Here is a 17,024-nt window from a genome sequence, read left to right on the forward strand (position 1 = left end):
TTAATTGAATTATTTTATTTAATCTTCAGCAAACCCAAAAGAATGTGCTATTATTTGAATTTTATAGATAATGAAACTTAGGTTTGTCTACCCAATATGACAAAATGTGTACAACCACTAAACAGAAGAGGAGACTTCCAGTGTGAAGAGTTTAGACTTACCACCTTTAGTTTAAAAGTAAAATAACCGTCTCAATCATTTTGGGCTACCATAACAGAAGTGATAAGGCTTAAACTACATCTTTTCTCACAGTTCCAGAGGCTGGAAAGTCCTAGATGAAGGCTTGGTAAGATTTGTTTCTGATATTCTTTTCTTGGCTTGAAGATAGCTGCTTTCTCGCTGTGTCCTCATCTGGAGGAAGGAAAGGAAGCTCTCTGGTGTCTCTATTATAAGGGCCCAAATCTATCATGAAAACCCCACTCTAATGACCCTAATAACTGTCCAAAGTTCTCACCTCTAAATAGCATCACAGTCAAGATTAAGACTTTAATACATGAATTTGGTGGTGGAGGTGGTGGGGCATGATAACAAGAAACAAGGTTTGGGGAAATAATTTAAAGTACCCAAGGTCAAGGTTATGAAGTGACAGAGTAAGGAGTGGATTTCAGATTCTTGGAGGCAGAGGCACCTGCATGTTCCTCTGAGTACGAAAAGCCAGACGAAAAGAAAGAACAGGAGGGTCTTTGGTGCTGCTGGATGTCCTGGACTCTCAAAAGTAATGTAGGTGAGGGCGCTTTGACTTTGATACTTATAAAAGTCAAACAGATCCCTTTCTCTTCTGTTATATTATATTGGTAATGTTTTTAATTATATCAAAAGCAAGACATTTTTCTCTTTTCATCTAATTCAGAATCAATGAATAATTTTTCCACAATAAACAAAATCCTTGTCTTCAGAAAAGGGCTATCTCTTGCAATTTTGGGGGCTGTATCTTACTAAAGCTTTTATAGAGTATTAATGTTTTAGTAAATAGTGTAGGTTTTTGTCAACATTTTCAGAACTGTATTATTTAAGATTTTGATGGGAAACAGATGGTATATCAAGACTGGGTGATTTGCAAAGGGTGTGATTTAAAAAGGGTATTTAAATGGAATGTATGGATATGGCTTAGGAAAATGAAAGGAATGGTATGGACCTCTCTGCTAATAGGGATTCCTGTTAACACTGCTAGTCCGAGTGACAGGTGGAAGGAAAGGCCAGAATCCAGAGAAAGAACTGTCTGGAGAGGGTTGTTCATCAGACACTGTTGCCTCTGATGAAGGCATAAGGCCACCCCAGTATTTCTCCGTGGCGAGCCCCCAGGGATAACCAACCACACCTGCTTTCTTCCTGCCTCTAGTGTCCTGAAACCACTTCCCTCTGGCTTAATTTGACCAGAGCCAATGGCAAGAAGTTACGATGATGTATTCCAAACCTGTGAGCATCCTGTTGGCAGGGTTGGAAGTGTGGAGAGTAAACCAGGAAGCTAAAGAGGGAGCTCTAGCACACAGCATGTTCAATGAGGTGGAGGTTTGGGATGGCCTCACCTCTGACTGACATTTACTTTGTTCTGGATCTTTCTGTTAAGTCTTATAGGTGGAAGAGAACCTACTGATTGGCATGGCTCACTCTAGCATGTACAATGAGAGAAGAAAGCAAGTAGGATGACTATAGATACCTACCTTAACCAAGGTATCTCCAGGATGGAGAAATAGCCTATTAATTCTACTAGTCTCAAAAATAGGGCTATAGTTGCTATAAGTCAATAGCATAGTTTAAAATAATCAATAAATTTCTTTGATTGAGGAACAGTGGCATTTAAAGTTAAGTTATTGACAAGAAATCCTGGCAGTTCATGAGCAAGTATTTTTGTGGAAACCAATCTGACAGCCAGTCTGAGGAGATTTTAGTGAACTTTGCAGCTTCTATTTGTTCATTCCAGGAGGGAATAATCTCTGCAATCAGGGAATAAATGATAGATGTCCAGCTCTGCCTCTCACCAGGCACACCCAGGGCACATGAGATCCTGTCCGGTTCTATATCTTGAAGTAGAAAAGAAAATTATGCTTCTCTCAAAGGATTTCTGTGAAAATATTTAGCAAAGTGTCTGTCACTCCACAAATGTTAAATACTAGCTAGTCATGGTGACTCACACCAATAATCTCAGCACTTTGGAAAGCTGAGGCAGGAGGATTGCAAGTTTGAGCGCAGCCTAGACACCTTAGAAATTTAGCTAGATCCTGTCTCAAAATTAAAAAAAAATACACCAAAGGTCATAGGTTTGATCCCTAGTAACACACACACACACACACACACACACACACACACACACGCTAAATATGCTAACTAGGGTGGCTCATGGGATTTGGCCAACAAACAGTAGAAATTCCCCCCTTTTTTCTAAATAAGGAAGTGATACTTCTGTTATGCTGGCTTTTTAAAAAGAAAATGGGCTTTCAAAGGGAATATGTACCTTTTCCAGAAAATGATTATTTATGGGATTTTTGTGGTATTGACATGGCACAAATAACTAAACCAAGGTTTTCTTGGAGTGTGTGAAAACCGAGACTCAGAAATATACCCACTTAGCTGAGCACATGAAGCTTCAGGGAAGCTGTCTTCTAGTGACTGAGGGATTTTCCTGAACAGTGGCAGCCAAGTCATACCAAGGGGGTCAAATACAGAGAGGTTGTGTGGCTGTCACTCTCTCCTGGGAGAGATTTTCTTTTTGAGAATTTCCCACAACAAACTGGTAGGGTAGTCATGATTAAGTGGCTCCAATCCTTATGACATAATAAGGTAGTTTATCAATATAGGAAATGGAAATCTTTTTAATAAAACAACATTTATTAAAATGTAACTAACTTCAGTAAGTGTGAAAATATTTAATAAAAACAAAAAAAAACAATTTAAAATCACTCACATAGTATTTCTATTTTAGTAATTCCTGGTTATTCTTAAGGGCTAGTACCAGAAATACTCTCTCAGACCCACAGAATGGGCTTTTCTCAGTTGAATTTCCATTTTTATTTGATCTCTGGCAGTTTCCGTTCACTTGTGTTTGATCTCTTCCTTTGAAAAACCACTGCTCCCTGAATCTTCTTGGGGTTTTCTACTGAAAGATGCTCTCTTCTTACACCCATCTCTCTTTTTAAAATACCAATTCTAAAGCAATCTGCACCATGAAGACACAGCAGCTGTTCCTTTTTCCTTCTATTTGTTCATTCCAGGAGGAAATAATCTTTGCAATCAGGGAATAAATGATAGATGTCCAGATAGATGATAGATAAATGATAGATGGACCTCAGATCTGATTCCCCTTTAATGAGCTCTTCCTTTCTCTTGCCTCTTTCCAAATTAAATTGGTTGATTTACTCTCCATAGAATGAGTTTCATTATTATCTGCATATCTCATTCCTTTCTTAGAAATTGCTTTTCTGTGCAAGGAAGATTTTTTTAAATTTTATGAAGCTATAGAAACAGAAATAAAACAAGATCTTTGCTTGTTTCAACATCATTTGCTTTCTGAATAAGCTCAAAATGAAACTTTATGTTCCTACGATGGGGAAAGAAATTTTTGAAAAAAGAGAGCAGAAGTTCCTTGTACTTTTTCTGAGGTGAAGAACTGCTGTTGTTGTGGGACAGTTTAAAAGACTTAGGGATGGCAAGCATAGCTTAGTAGTTGGGTTCACACAGTCAGATTTCAGTCTTATATTAAGAAATAAATTTATAACCCCTAGCTTTGAAATGATTTTCTTGATATTTTTCATCCAAAGAATTAAAGAAAATATACACAGAAGAGAGCCACAAGATTGGTTGATTCCAAAGGGCCTACAGCACCTTTAAACAAGCTTATTGAGTCAGTCTTTCTTACACAATGCAGAGGATACTGATGTCAGGATTGTCTCTGTCTCAGAGACAAGAATATAACTAAGACAGATTAATCCACTGATGAGTATCACACCCCCGTGATGCAACCACCTCTCCAAAGCTGCACCTATGAGTGCATGAGGCTTTGGAAGGGACATATAGATATAAAACATAACATTCTTCCCTTCTCCCTTTATTTATAATATATTTAGCCCATCTCTAAGAATTGCCAAAGTCCTAACAGTTTCAGCATTGCTGAAAGTCTGGAATTTCCTCTGAGATTTAAGGCAAATTCTTAGCTATGAGTTCCTATAAAAAATAAAAGAAAGTTAAACACTGTCTATATACAAAAGCACAGGGTAAATATTTCCACTCCAAAAAGAAAAAATAAGGGGATCAACCCAGGGGAATAGTGGTGAGACGTGAACTTCAAAGGTCTTGAGTGTCCCATCTCTACAGCATGGCCAGTGGTTGTAGCCCTCATGGCCTCTTTCGGGCTGGCTTTGCTCACTCCTTTCAGCTTTCCTCAGATGTTCCACATTTTGGTTTTTCAACATCCTGGCATCTCCATGTGCTTTCAGCTTTGTGCTCACAGCTTCAAGCGCTGCCTCTCAGAGGCAAACTGCCTGGTCTCCCAGGCCTTCTTCTGAAATCTGGGTGAAAGCATCCCTGACTTCACAATTCTTGCATTCTGCATACATGTATAACCAGTACCACATGGATGACACCAAGGTTTGCCATCAAGTGGAACAGTAGTAAAGTCTATTTGAATTAAGTTTCCACAGGCTTCCACGTGCCTCAATGGTACAGCATAGTAATCTGAATCCTGGGGAATCAATCCTTTTCCAACAAAGAGCCCAGGGATTTCTTCTCAAAGCAGTCTTTTATTTTTCTTCCCTTGGGAAACTTAATAGGTCTTTTGGATTCCTCCCATGCCCTCAAGAAGACATCCTTTGTATTGTCTAGATCCAAAGTGCTTGGCTTCTTTTTAATGCTAATCTTTTAGCGGTAAGCTTTCCTCTATTCCATATTTTCAGGACCCAACTTTACTGGATCTTACTTTCTGGGAAAATTCAAAACTTTTAAATCATTCAGCTGGACATTTGCTTTTGATTCTCAATGCAGAGCTGGCTAAAACCCCTAAATAACACCCATGCCACAGCCTCAACATTAGACTGCCTTGACATTTCACCCATCAGATTAATTAGTCTGTTGCTCTTAATCTCAGACTCCTGCAAAGTCTCACAACAGGAGGAAAATGTAGATAGATTTTTTACCAGAGCATGACACACTTTGTCTGGAGTCCAACTGTCAATGGAGTCCTTGTTCCCAACTGTAACTTCCTGATCCTGATCTTCCTGGCTGCATTACTGTCAACATTCTGGACTTCTGGGCTGCTACAAAAACCTCCCATCAAGCTTGGCTTAAAAACACACTAGGGCTGCTGCTTCAGCCACCATTTCCAAACCTTTTCAAACTCCTCCCACAAACCAATGACAAAGAATCACATGTTCAGGTAGGGTCATAGCAATGATACCACTTCTCTGGTACCAAAATTTGTCCTAGTTATTTTCTAATCACTGAGACACAGTACCTGACACCCACAATTTAAAGGAGGAAAAATTCATTTGGCTCACAGTTTGTAGAGGTTTTAACACCTCTTGGGTGGTTTCAAGTCAGGGTGGCATTGTAGAGGGACATGGCAGAGGAGAATTGCTCATGGCATGACAGATATGAAGTGGAGACAGATTAAAGGAGGAGGGAGGGAGATAGACCATTCTAGGCAATGGGCTCTGTGACCCACCTTCTCCAACCAGGCTTCAACTTTCAACATCATGTTTAGCTATAAACTCATCAGTGGACTTGTCCAGTCCATTGATGAGTATCACAGCCCCATGATCCAGTCACCTCTCAAAAGCCCCACCTAGAGACCATGAGGTTTTGGGCAGACACCTAGAAATACAACGTGATAGTCTCCCTCTTTTCACCCATCTTTGTTTCTTGTGGCTAATGTTTCTTACAGTGCCTAGAGTGGGTGCTGTATATTCTGGCCACAGGGAGATAGGTAAAATTTTGATTTGTTGCCAGTCTTGATAAAATATCCATGATATTTAAAAAGTTTTGAGTTTGGCAAGAAAGGAAGCTCTAGTAAAGTTGGAACCTGCAAAGATGGGCCCTCCCCCTATATCAGTTACTACTGCATAACAAACTACCCCACACCTTAGTGACTTAAAATAATAATTATTATTTCTTATGATTATATGAATTGGTTGATCCAATTTTCTGCTCCATTTGGTGTCAGCTGGGATGACTTATGCTGAATTTTTCTAGGGCTCAATGATGTAAGATAGCTTTACGCACACATTTGGCTGATATTGGCTGTTGGATGAAGCATCACTTCGCACACTGTATATGCAGTGGAGTAGCTGAACCTTAAATAGTGGTTCATGAATCCAAATAAAGAAGAGAAGAAACTTCCTGGTTTATTAAGGCCTGAAACAGTGCAAATCACTTCTGTTTCATTCTCTTGGAAAAAGAAAATCACACAGCCAGTGCAGTTGCAAGGGTAGAAGAACTAGTCTTGTACTTATTATAGGCATGAAGCTATAAAAGTGATACTACTTACTGCTGGTTATCTTTGCACTCTGCCCTACACACTACTGCTCATGATAGGTAAGTGACATCAGAGCTGTGGACCTTACCTGATTGTTTTTAATAATATATATTTAATACACAGATAAACATTAAGTTTAGCTTTTCTTGATTTCTGTATTACCTTTTGCTGAAGATCAGATTCCTGAGGAGGTGGACTCTGAGAAGAGGATAGTGTGCAGGAAATTTATTAGAGAGTGCTACTGGAATCAATGTGTGAGGGAAGGGAAGGAAACAAGATTGGAGAAGTCAGGCTATGATGGAATCTTAGTGAAGGCCTCAGTTGGCCCTGCGAAGAGATAAGGCCAGTATAACGTTACAGAGTTTCCCAGAGCTGAGTGGGGCCCAGGACTTCCTATACCTGCATCAGTCAGCCATTAGATGCAGGCTATTCCCTGCAGGGAAATGTGACTTTTGAGGCAAATTTCTTCAGCAGAAGGGGCGTTCTGGGTAGTGCATTCGTCTCTATGACACCCTAGATCTAGGCAATGAGATCCTTGCCCAGAATTCTGCATTTTGGAGGGTTTTAATCCTTCCTTCATCCAGACCTGCCACTCTTCAAGGGGCAGGGTGTCTGTGTGCTCAAAGGTATTCCCCCACTCAGAATCTGCATGCCTCCTGAGTGCACTGAATTCTTAGGAACCCAGAAAGCGTTAGGCTTTTAACCCTAGGCCACAGGTGTGGCTTAGTGACAGCTATTTAGAAAAATAAGTGTATATGGTGAAGTACTCCCATGTACTATTGTGTACGCACATGATAGCCCTTCATACAGAGGACAGCAGGGGACATGGCCAAAAAGTGGAGCATCTGAGGGTGTCCATTTGTGCCTACACTGTAGGCCCTATAAATGTCAGACACTCATTCTCTTTGATAGCTTCCCTTAACATTTTCTTACAGCTAAAGTAAGCAACACAATTAGGGAACTAGTCCCTCGTGATGGAGCAGCATGGGCCAGAGACACAACTGTGACTCTGGTTATTGCCACTAGGCCATCTGCTCCCCTCACTGGAAAATATTTGGCTAGATGTAGAAGACTGAGCTTTTTCCTCAGAAGCCTTGCTTCTCAGGAAAGTCAGGTGCAGAGGACGATAATATTGATTACGCCCAAAGCAGGTTGTGAAGGGTTAACCCCACAATTGGCTTGTTTTGAGAAGGGGGTCTGGCTGAAGCCTATGTGCCTAGGTCAAAGTAACTTGCACCCAAATTCCATTCCCACAACTAAAACCTTCAGACTAGAAGGACAATGTTCCAATTACGATCATATATTTTGTCTATTCTATTCCTAATTGGAGAATGCTTTGTCTTGTTCTCTATGAGCCTTGTTTACATTAATTTCCATAGAAACCACACGTCATCTTTACCCCAATTGATTGCCAATAAAAGTCAGTGTCTGGGGCTATCCAGCACCTTTGTCGGTTGCACCACCATTGGTCATCCTGGCACCCCACTTTCTCCCTCTTAGTTCTGACTCCTAGTGTATTCTTTTTCTCAGGCCTGTGTCGTATACTGGGCAGGTGGGTCCTGGAACCTGATTACAGGGGTCTCCAGCAGTAAGGACAAGTCTTGCCTCTTACTTTAGTTTATCTCATAGAACTCTTTGTAAGGATTTGAGTAAGCCCTTCACAATTTCTTGAGAAAGGTGCTGAAAAACACAATATACTGTAGTATAATCCTCAGAACACACTAATCTGAGAGGGCAGGGAGCAGAGGCTTTGGTTCTGCTGGTTTCCTAACCATTGAAGTTGTTCTCTGATTGATTGGCCAACAGTAGCTAAAAGATTATAAGCTCTTATAAGTGGGTGACTATCTCCTGAAGAAAGCCACATATTTTACTTGATAACACCCAGGTAAATAGTTACTGTAACTCTTAGAAATGTTGCCATCAATAAATCCAGGTGTTCTGTGTCTCAGTATTTGATGCAGCAATTTCTCTTTGACTGTGACTTTTAAGTCCTCCTTAAATGAAACTGAAAAGTTTTCTTGATGTTAACTCAGTGATGTAAGCAATCCATAACTGGCATCTTCCTGTTTCTAAATCACACTTCAGAGCAGGTCTCACATCAAACAAATGACTCCTGAAAACAATCCACACAAAACAAGGTAGCTTTTGCAACTTTTTACAACTCTACTCAAATAGAAATAAACTACTCCACTCTAAATAAAATATCTTAGAAACCATAAACCTCATAATGTTACATGATCTTCAATGAGTAGTCTCCCTTAAATTTATTATCTTTTCATCTCTGTTTGGTGACTTCCTGAAGATTTTGTATTTAAAAAATGAGCAAATGATCTAGAATTGTGAAGAAATAGTCCCTGTGAAATAGTGTCCTTGCTATACCTGAGTAGAAATAGCCATGCATTCATTCTTTGTTTCACTCTCTTAACAAAATTGGACCAATAAAATTTAGAAAGTTCCAGAGGATGGGAATATATTCTCTCTATATATTATATATCTATATATAGATATATAGATATAAATTTAAGTGAATAATTGCCCCAATAATTATTCGTTATGAGTAAACCATATTTACCTAAATGAGCAGTTAGTAGATGTTCTCATAAGTGTTTCTTTGGATTAAAATCAGAGAAAAGTGGCTCTAATTCTGTGCTATCACTTACTATCTCTGTTATCTTATCCTCAGTTTCTTAAAGATAAAAATAAGAATTTGTGGAGTTGAGATCAGTGATTCCCATTCTGAGTGTGGAATTGATGTCTTTGTGCTATTTAAATAGTACAGTATTAAAATTTTTATTAAAAAATTTATTAGTACATGTTTGCAGTTCATGGAGTTTACAGTCATCTTGCAGAATGGTTACATGCATGTATTACAGCTTATTTTTTAAAATGCCCTGCCCCTTACTCCCCCTCTTTTCCTACTTGTTGATATTATTTGTCTCAGCTCATGTCATGGCACATAATGCTTACATTAATTGGGGTTATTAGGTTCCTGTTCATGGAATATCTTTATTCCTCTCATTTCTCCTTCCCCTCCTCCTCACCATTGTTCTTTTAAATTACTTCCCTATTACAAGAGATCAATTCTCTTGTCCCTTTTTTTCCATCCTTTATCATTTTCTTTGTTTGTACTTTGCCTCACTCAAATAAGAGATATCATATAGTATTTAAGGTCATGTGTTATTTCGCTCAAATTGTATTTTTCCAGGTGCATCCATTTTCCTACAAATGTTTCAAATATGTTATTCTTTATAGCTGAGTAGTATTCCATTATATATAAATACCACATTTCTTTATCTAGTCATCTGTTGATGCATATATAGGCTGGTCCCAGGATTTAGCTATTACAAATTATGCTGCTATAAACATTGGTGTGCGTGCATTGCTATAGTATGATGACATAAGCTGTTTGGGGAAGATACCTCGAAAGGGAATAGCTGGGTTTTATGGAATTTCTAATTTCAGTTCTTTGAGAAATTTCCATGCTGATTTGCATAATGTTTGTAATAGTTTGCATTCCTGCCAACAATACATTCTTTTTCACCACAGCTGTGCCAGCATTTGTTATTGTTTGATTTCCTAATGATTGCCATTCTTTCCAAAGTAAGATGGAGTCTTAGCATTGTTTAATTTGTATTTCTCTAATGGTCAGAGACGTTGAATATTTTTTTGTATTTTGTTTACCAGTCATATTTTTTCCTCTGTGAAGTGTCTGTTCTTTTCTCTAGCCCATTTTGTGACTGAATTTTAATTTTAGGTGGTTTAATTTTTTTTTAGCTCTTTGTATATTCTAGATGAGGAATCCTCTGTCTAAGGAGTAACTGGTAAAACTTTTTCCCATTCTGTAGTGGTCTCTTCAGTCTACTGAATGATTCTTTTGCTGTACAGAGATCTTTAGTCTTATGTAATCCCATTTATTGATTTTTGCTGCTATTTCCTATGTGACTGAGGTTCTGAAAATCCTTTCCTACACCTACGTCTTCAAGTGTTTTAACCATTTTATCTTCCAGAAGGTTTTTTTTTTGTATTAAATTCTTTTATTGGTACATTGTAGGTATACAACACAATTACATTTCTCATTGGGAATTGTACCTTTATATAATGTATCTTCGTTCTTATTTTTTCCCCATTCCTAGCCCTCCCTTCACCCCCTCCACCCTTCCCTATTCACAATGACTTTATTTCCACTTTTTCCATTTCTCATCATTTTTTCCTTTCCCTTCTTTCCTTGCCCCTGCCCCTCCCACTACCCCTACCCCTTTGGATCTTTTCTTCCTATTTTACATTATCGATTATTCATTCTAATCATTGGTACATTTTAGGTATACAATATAATGACATTCATCATTGGAAATTTGCACCTTTACATAGTCTCTCTTGGTTCTTATTTTTCACCCTTGCCCAGCCCTCCCTTCAACCCCTCCAGTCCTCCCTATTTCAAAGATTTTGTTGCTATTTTTCCATTTTCTCATATTAATCCCATTCCCTTCTATCCTTTCCCCTAGCCCTCCCACTTCCTTCCCCTTTGCCCCTTTTCTTCCTATTTCACATTACCTATTATACATTTAGTCCTTATTTACACTTTCAGTTTCTCACACCAGAGGAACTATTCAGTATTTACACATTTGTGTCCTATTTATTTCACTTAAGAGTATTGCCTCAATGTGTGTCCACTTAGCTATAAATGTCACTAATTTCTCATTTTTTATGGCTGAGTAGTACTCCATTTTATAAAAAAACCACATTTTCTTTATCCAGTCTCCAGTTGATGGGCATTTGGGTTGTTTCCAAGTTTTAGCTATTACAAACTGTGCTGCTATGAACATGGGTGCACATACACTGTGCTATGATTCTTTTAATTCTTTGGGGAAGATCCCCAGCAGTGGAATAGTGGGGTCAAATAGCACTTCCAGTCCTAGTTCTTTGAGGTATCTCCATACTGATTTCCACGGTGCTTGCACCAGTCCACACTCCCACCAGCAGTGGAGCAGGGTTCCTCTTTACCCACAGCCCAGCCAGCATTCATTATTGGTTGATTTCACGATAGCAGCCATTCTTTCTGGAGTGAAGTGGAATCTCAGCGTTGTTTTCATTTGCATCTCTCAAATGACCAGTGATGTTGACCATTTTTTCATGTATTTATTTGCTATTTCTACTTCTTTGTGTGAGAAATGTCTGTTCATTTCAGCTGCCCATTTTTGGATTGGGTCTTTAAATTTGGGAGGTATGATCTTTTTAAGTCCTTTATAGATTCGAGAGAGTAGACCTTTGTCTGAGGAAGAGCAGGTGAAGATTTTTTCCCACATTGTGGGTTGTCTTTTCACACTGCTGGTGGTTTTTCTTGCTGTACAGAAGCCTTTTAATGAGAAGAGATCCCATTTGTTGATTGTTTGTGCTAGTCCATGGGCAACTGAGGTTTTGTTCATAAAATCTTTTCCTGTACCAATGTCTTCAAGGGTTCTACCTAACCTCTGTTCCAACTGGTTCAGAGTTTCTATTTTAATATTTATATCTTTAATCCATTTTGATTTTAGTTTAGTGCATGGTGAGAGATCTAGGTCTAGTTTTAATCTTTGGCAGGTTGAAACCCAATTTTTCAAGCACCATTTATTAAAGAGGCTATCTTTCCTCCAGTGAGGGTGCTTGGGTCCTTCGTTGAAGAAGAGATGGCTGAGTGTGTCTGGTGTTGTTTCTGCATCTTTTAATCTGTTCCACTGCTCTTCAAGTCTGTTTCTTTGCCAGTACCATGCTGTTTTTATCACAGTAGCTTTGTAGTAGAGTTGCAGGTTGGGGATTGTGATACCCCCTGCCATGTCTCTGTTACCTAGAATTGCTTTTGCTATTCTGGGTCTCTTCTTGCTCCAAATGAATTTTTGGATTGTTTTCTCAAGGTCTATGGAGTATGCTGCTGGGATCTCAATTGGAATTGCATTAAATCTATATAGCAGTTTTGGAAGTATGGCCATTTTCACTCTATTAATCCTTCCTACCCAGGAGCAGGGGATGTCTGTCCATTTTCTGAGATCATGTTCAATCTCTCTTCTCAGAGTGCCATAGTTTTCAGGGAAGAGGTCTTTGATTTCTTTCATTTGGATGATTCCTAGGTATTTCAGTTTTTTGGATGCTATTGTGAAAGGAATTATTTGCCCTATTTCTCTCTCAGTGAGTCTGTCATTGGTGTAGAGGAAAGCTATTGATTTTTGTGTGTTGATCTTGTAACCAGCCACTTGACTGAATTTGGTTATTAAGTCTAGAAGACTTTTGGTGGATGTCTTGGAATCTTCTATATAGAGTATCATGTCATCTGTAAATAATGACAATTTGACTTCTTCATTACCTATCTTTATTCCTTTTATTTCTTTCTCTTGTCTAATTGCCATGGCTAAGGTTTCCAGAACTATATTGAACAAGAGTGGTGACAGTGGACATCCTTGTCTTGTTCCTGATTTTAGTGTGAAGGATTTCAGTTTTTGACCATTTAGTATGATATTGGCTGTTGGTTTTTCATAGATGGCTTCTATCAGTTTGAGGTAGAGACCATGTATTCCAATTTTTTGTAGGGTTTTTATCATAAATGCATGTTGGATTTTGTCAAATGCTTTTTCTGCATCTATGGAGATAATCATATGGTTTTTGTCCTTGGCTCTATTGCTATAGTGTATTACATTGATTGATTTTCGTATATTGAACCATCCCTGCATTCCTGGGATGAATCCTACTTGATCAGGGTGTATGATCTTCTTGATGATCTTCTGCATTCTGTTTGCCAGTATCTTATTCAAGATTTTTGCATCTATGTTCATCAGTGAGATTGGCCTATAGTTCTCTTTTTCAGTTGGGTCTTTCTCTGCTTTGGGGATCAAGGTGATGCTTGCTTCCAGGAATGAATTTGGGAGTATTGCTTCCCATTCAATTTCATTGAAGAGTTTAAACAGTAGAGGCAGCAGTTCCTCTCTAAATGTCTTGTAGACTTCAGCAGTGAAGCCATCAGGGCCTGGGCTTTTCTTAATTGATAAGTTTTTAATTACATTTTCAGTTTCATTGGTTGATATTGGGTTGTTCAGAATTTTAAGGTCTTCTTCGTTCAACTTTGGTAATTCATATGTATCTAGGAATCTGTCCATTTCTTCTGTGTTGTCCATCTTATTGGTGTATAGGTTCTGGAAGTAGGTATTGATGATCCTCTGGATTTCTGCTGGGTCTGTTGTAATTTCACCCTTTTCAGTCCTAATTGCATGGATTTTGGCCTTTTCTTTCCTTTTTCTGACAAGGTTGGCTAAAGGTTTGTCAATTTTGTTGATTCTTTCGAAGAACCAACTCTTGGCTTCATCGATTTTTTGTATCGTTCTCTTAGTCTCCATTGCATTGATTTCTCCTCTGATCTTTATAATTTCCTCCTTTGTATGAGCTTTGGGCTTGTCCTGCTCTTCTTTTTCTAGAGGCTTGAGGTGCAGCATCAGGTTGTTTAATTGGGCTCCTTCTGTTTTCCTAATATGTGTATTCACTGCTATGATTTTCCCTCATAAGACTGCTTTCATTGTGTCCCATAGATCCCAATATGTTGTATTGTCATTGTCATTGAATTGAAGGAACTGTCTGATTTCTTCTTTAATTTCCTCTGTGACTCATTGGTTATTCAGAAGTGTGTTGTTCAATTTCCACATGTTTATGAAATTTTTTGAGTTTCTTTTGCTATGGATCTCCAATTTTATTGCACTATGGTCTGATAATATATAGGGGATGACTTCAATTCCTTTGGAATTACTTAAACATATTCTATTTGTGAGTATGTGGTCTATTTTGGAGAATGAGCCATGTGCAGCTGAGAAGAATGTGTATTCTGATTTTGTGGGGTAGAAGACTCTGTAAACATCTGTTAAGTTCATTTGTTCAAGAGTTCGATTGAGTTCTAGTATTTCATTCCTTATTTTTTGTCTAGTTGATCTATCTATTTGTGACAGTGGGGTGTTGACGTCCCCCACTACAATTGTATTAGTGCATATATGACTTTTCATGTCCGTTAGTATTTGTTTTATATAGTTGGGTGCAGTAGTGTTTAGTGCATAGATATTTATGATTGTCATCTCTTCCTCTTGGATTCTTCCCTTTACAAGGATATAGTGTCCTTCTTCATCTCTCTTAATCAGTGTTGGTTTGAAATCTACTTGATCTGCCAAGAGCATAGCTACTCCTGCTTTTTTTCGGGTTCCTGTTGCATGGAGTATTGTTTTCCCCCCTTTAACTTTCAGTCTATGAGTTTCCTTTTGAATTAAGTGTGTTTCTTGTGTGCAGCATATTGTTGGATTTTGCTTCTTGACCCATTCTGCCAGTCTATTTCTTTTGATTGGTGAATTGAGACCATTAACGTTGATGGTTATAACTGAAACATATTGACTTGTCATTGCCATGACTTTTTCTTTTTGTTGGGTTCTCCCCCTTTAAATTTAATTTCTTGTCATGCGAGATGGGTTCATTCTGCTTTGCTTCCTGGGTTTGTGGTCCTCAATGTCTGTTCCTAGGAAATTGTGTAAAATTCTTTGGAGTGTTGGTGTGGTATTCACAAAGTTCCTAAGCTGTTCTTTGTCACGAAAGTATCTTATTTCCCCATTCATTTTGAAAGATAGTTTTCAGGGTACATCAATCTGGGTTGGAGGCTGTTTTCTTTTAGTGCTTGGAATATGTCACTCCAAGCTCTTCTTGCCTTGATGGTTTGTGTTGAGAAGTCTGCTGTGATTCTGATGGGCTTTCCTTTGTATGTGATTTGTTTCTTTTCTCTGACTGCTTGGAGAACTTTGTTCTTCTGTTGTGTTTCTGGAATCTTAACAATTCTATGCCTATGTGTAGGTTTTTTTGATCAAGGCTATTTGGAGTCCTATATGCCTCACTTATCTGTATGTCAAGCTCTTTTCCTCTGCTTGGGAAGTTTTCTGCCATTATTTCTGTGAAGAGATTTTTTATGTCATCTGCACTCTCTCCTGTTTCTTCATTGAGCCCAATCAGTCTTATGGTATTCTTTTTTGCATCATCTAGCAGCTGCTGGATTGATTTCTCATGTTCCCTTATAATTTTGAAGCAATTTTTCTTTTCCTGGTCACTAATTGCAATCTTCTCTTCTCTATCTGAAATTCTGTCCTCACATTGGCTCATTCTGCTGTGTAGACTTTCAATGGAGTTTTTCATGTCCTGGAAATCTATTTGCATCTGTTTTATGGATTCCGTTTGTTTCTTATGTTGGGATTCCATCATGTTCCTGAGCTCCTCTCTAGATTTATTAATCATGTCTTGCACTAGGGGCACAATTTCTCTTGTTATCTGATAAATTATTTCTGATTTCATTTTTTCAGATCCCCTTTTGTTGCCAGTTCAGTGAGTGCAGATGGTTGAGTATCAGAGTGTTCCATCTCATTTCCCTTTGGAGTTGCTGTAGGTGATCTGGAAGTCATGGTTTTGAGACTTATTTATGTGTTTTCTCATTTCCACTGGGGCTGGGGTCTGTTAGCACCTGCATGGATTACCTCCTCTGAGCTGGGTGAGGTGGGACAGGGGCTGGGAGCAGTGTTAGGGATGGTGACCCAAAAGCCCTTTCCTGTGGGCTGGGAGCAGCCGGAGGGATGGTGGCTGGGAAACCCCTTCCTCTGGACCAGGAGCAGTGGGATGGTGACTCAGGAGCCCCTCCCTCTGGTCCAGGAGCTGTGGGAGGGATGGTGGCCAGGAAGCCCCTTTTTCTAGGCCAGGAGCCGCAGGACAGAAGGTGGCCCAAAAGCCTTTTCCTCTGGGCCTGGTGCAGTGGGAGGGATGATGACCGGGAAGCCCCTTTGTCTGGGCCAGGAGCAGTGGGACAATGGCTCAGAAGCCCCTACATCTGGGCTGGGAACAGTGGGACTCAGTACCTTGGTCTGGTGGTCTGGTGTCCTCTGAGTCTTTGTAGTGTGGAATCAGGTAGCTGCCTGTCTGCAGCGGGGTGATTTGGTGTGTGTTCTGCCCGACTGGGGACCTTGGTAGGGTATGGGCAGACCTGCCTGTCTGCAGCAGGGTGATTTGGCATCTTCCGTGTCACTCAGAACCTCGGCAGGGTGTGCACAGACCTGCCTGTCTGCAGCAGGCTCTCCAGAAGGTTTAATGTTTTTTTAATGGTTAAAAATCTTTGATTCATTTTGTTTTTAATTTAGTATATGGTGAGAAATAAGGGTCCAGTTTCATTGTTCTACAAACAGATAACCAATACCATTTGTTGAATAGGCTATTTTTCATCCAATATATACTTTTGGACCCTTTGTCTAAGATTCAATAATTGAATATATCCAGGGAGGTTTATGTGTCCTCAATTCTGTTCCACTGAATAACATGTCTGTTTCTGTTCCAGTATCATGCAGTTTTTATCACTATTGCTTTGTAGTATAGTTTGAAGTCAGGTATTGTGGTGCTGGCTGGTTTGCTTTTATTGTCCAACAATACTTTTGCTATTCTGGATCTCTTCTGGTTCCACATGAATTTTAGAATTGTCTTCCCTAGATCTGTTAAGTATGCTGTTGGCATTTTGATTGAGACTGCACTGAATCTGTAT

This window comes from Heterocephalus glaber, unplaced genomic scaffold (assembly GCF_053883595.1).
Source record: "Heterocephalus glaber isolate CG9 unplaced genomic scaffold, H.glaber_assembly_v1.0 deba00001538, whole genome shotgun sequence".
NCBI classification, from domain to species: Eukaryota; Metazoa; Chordata; class Mammalia; order Rodentia; family Bathyergidae; genus Heterocephalus; species Heterocephalus glaber.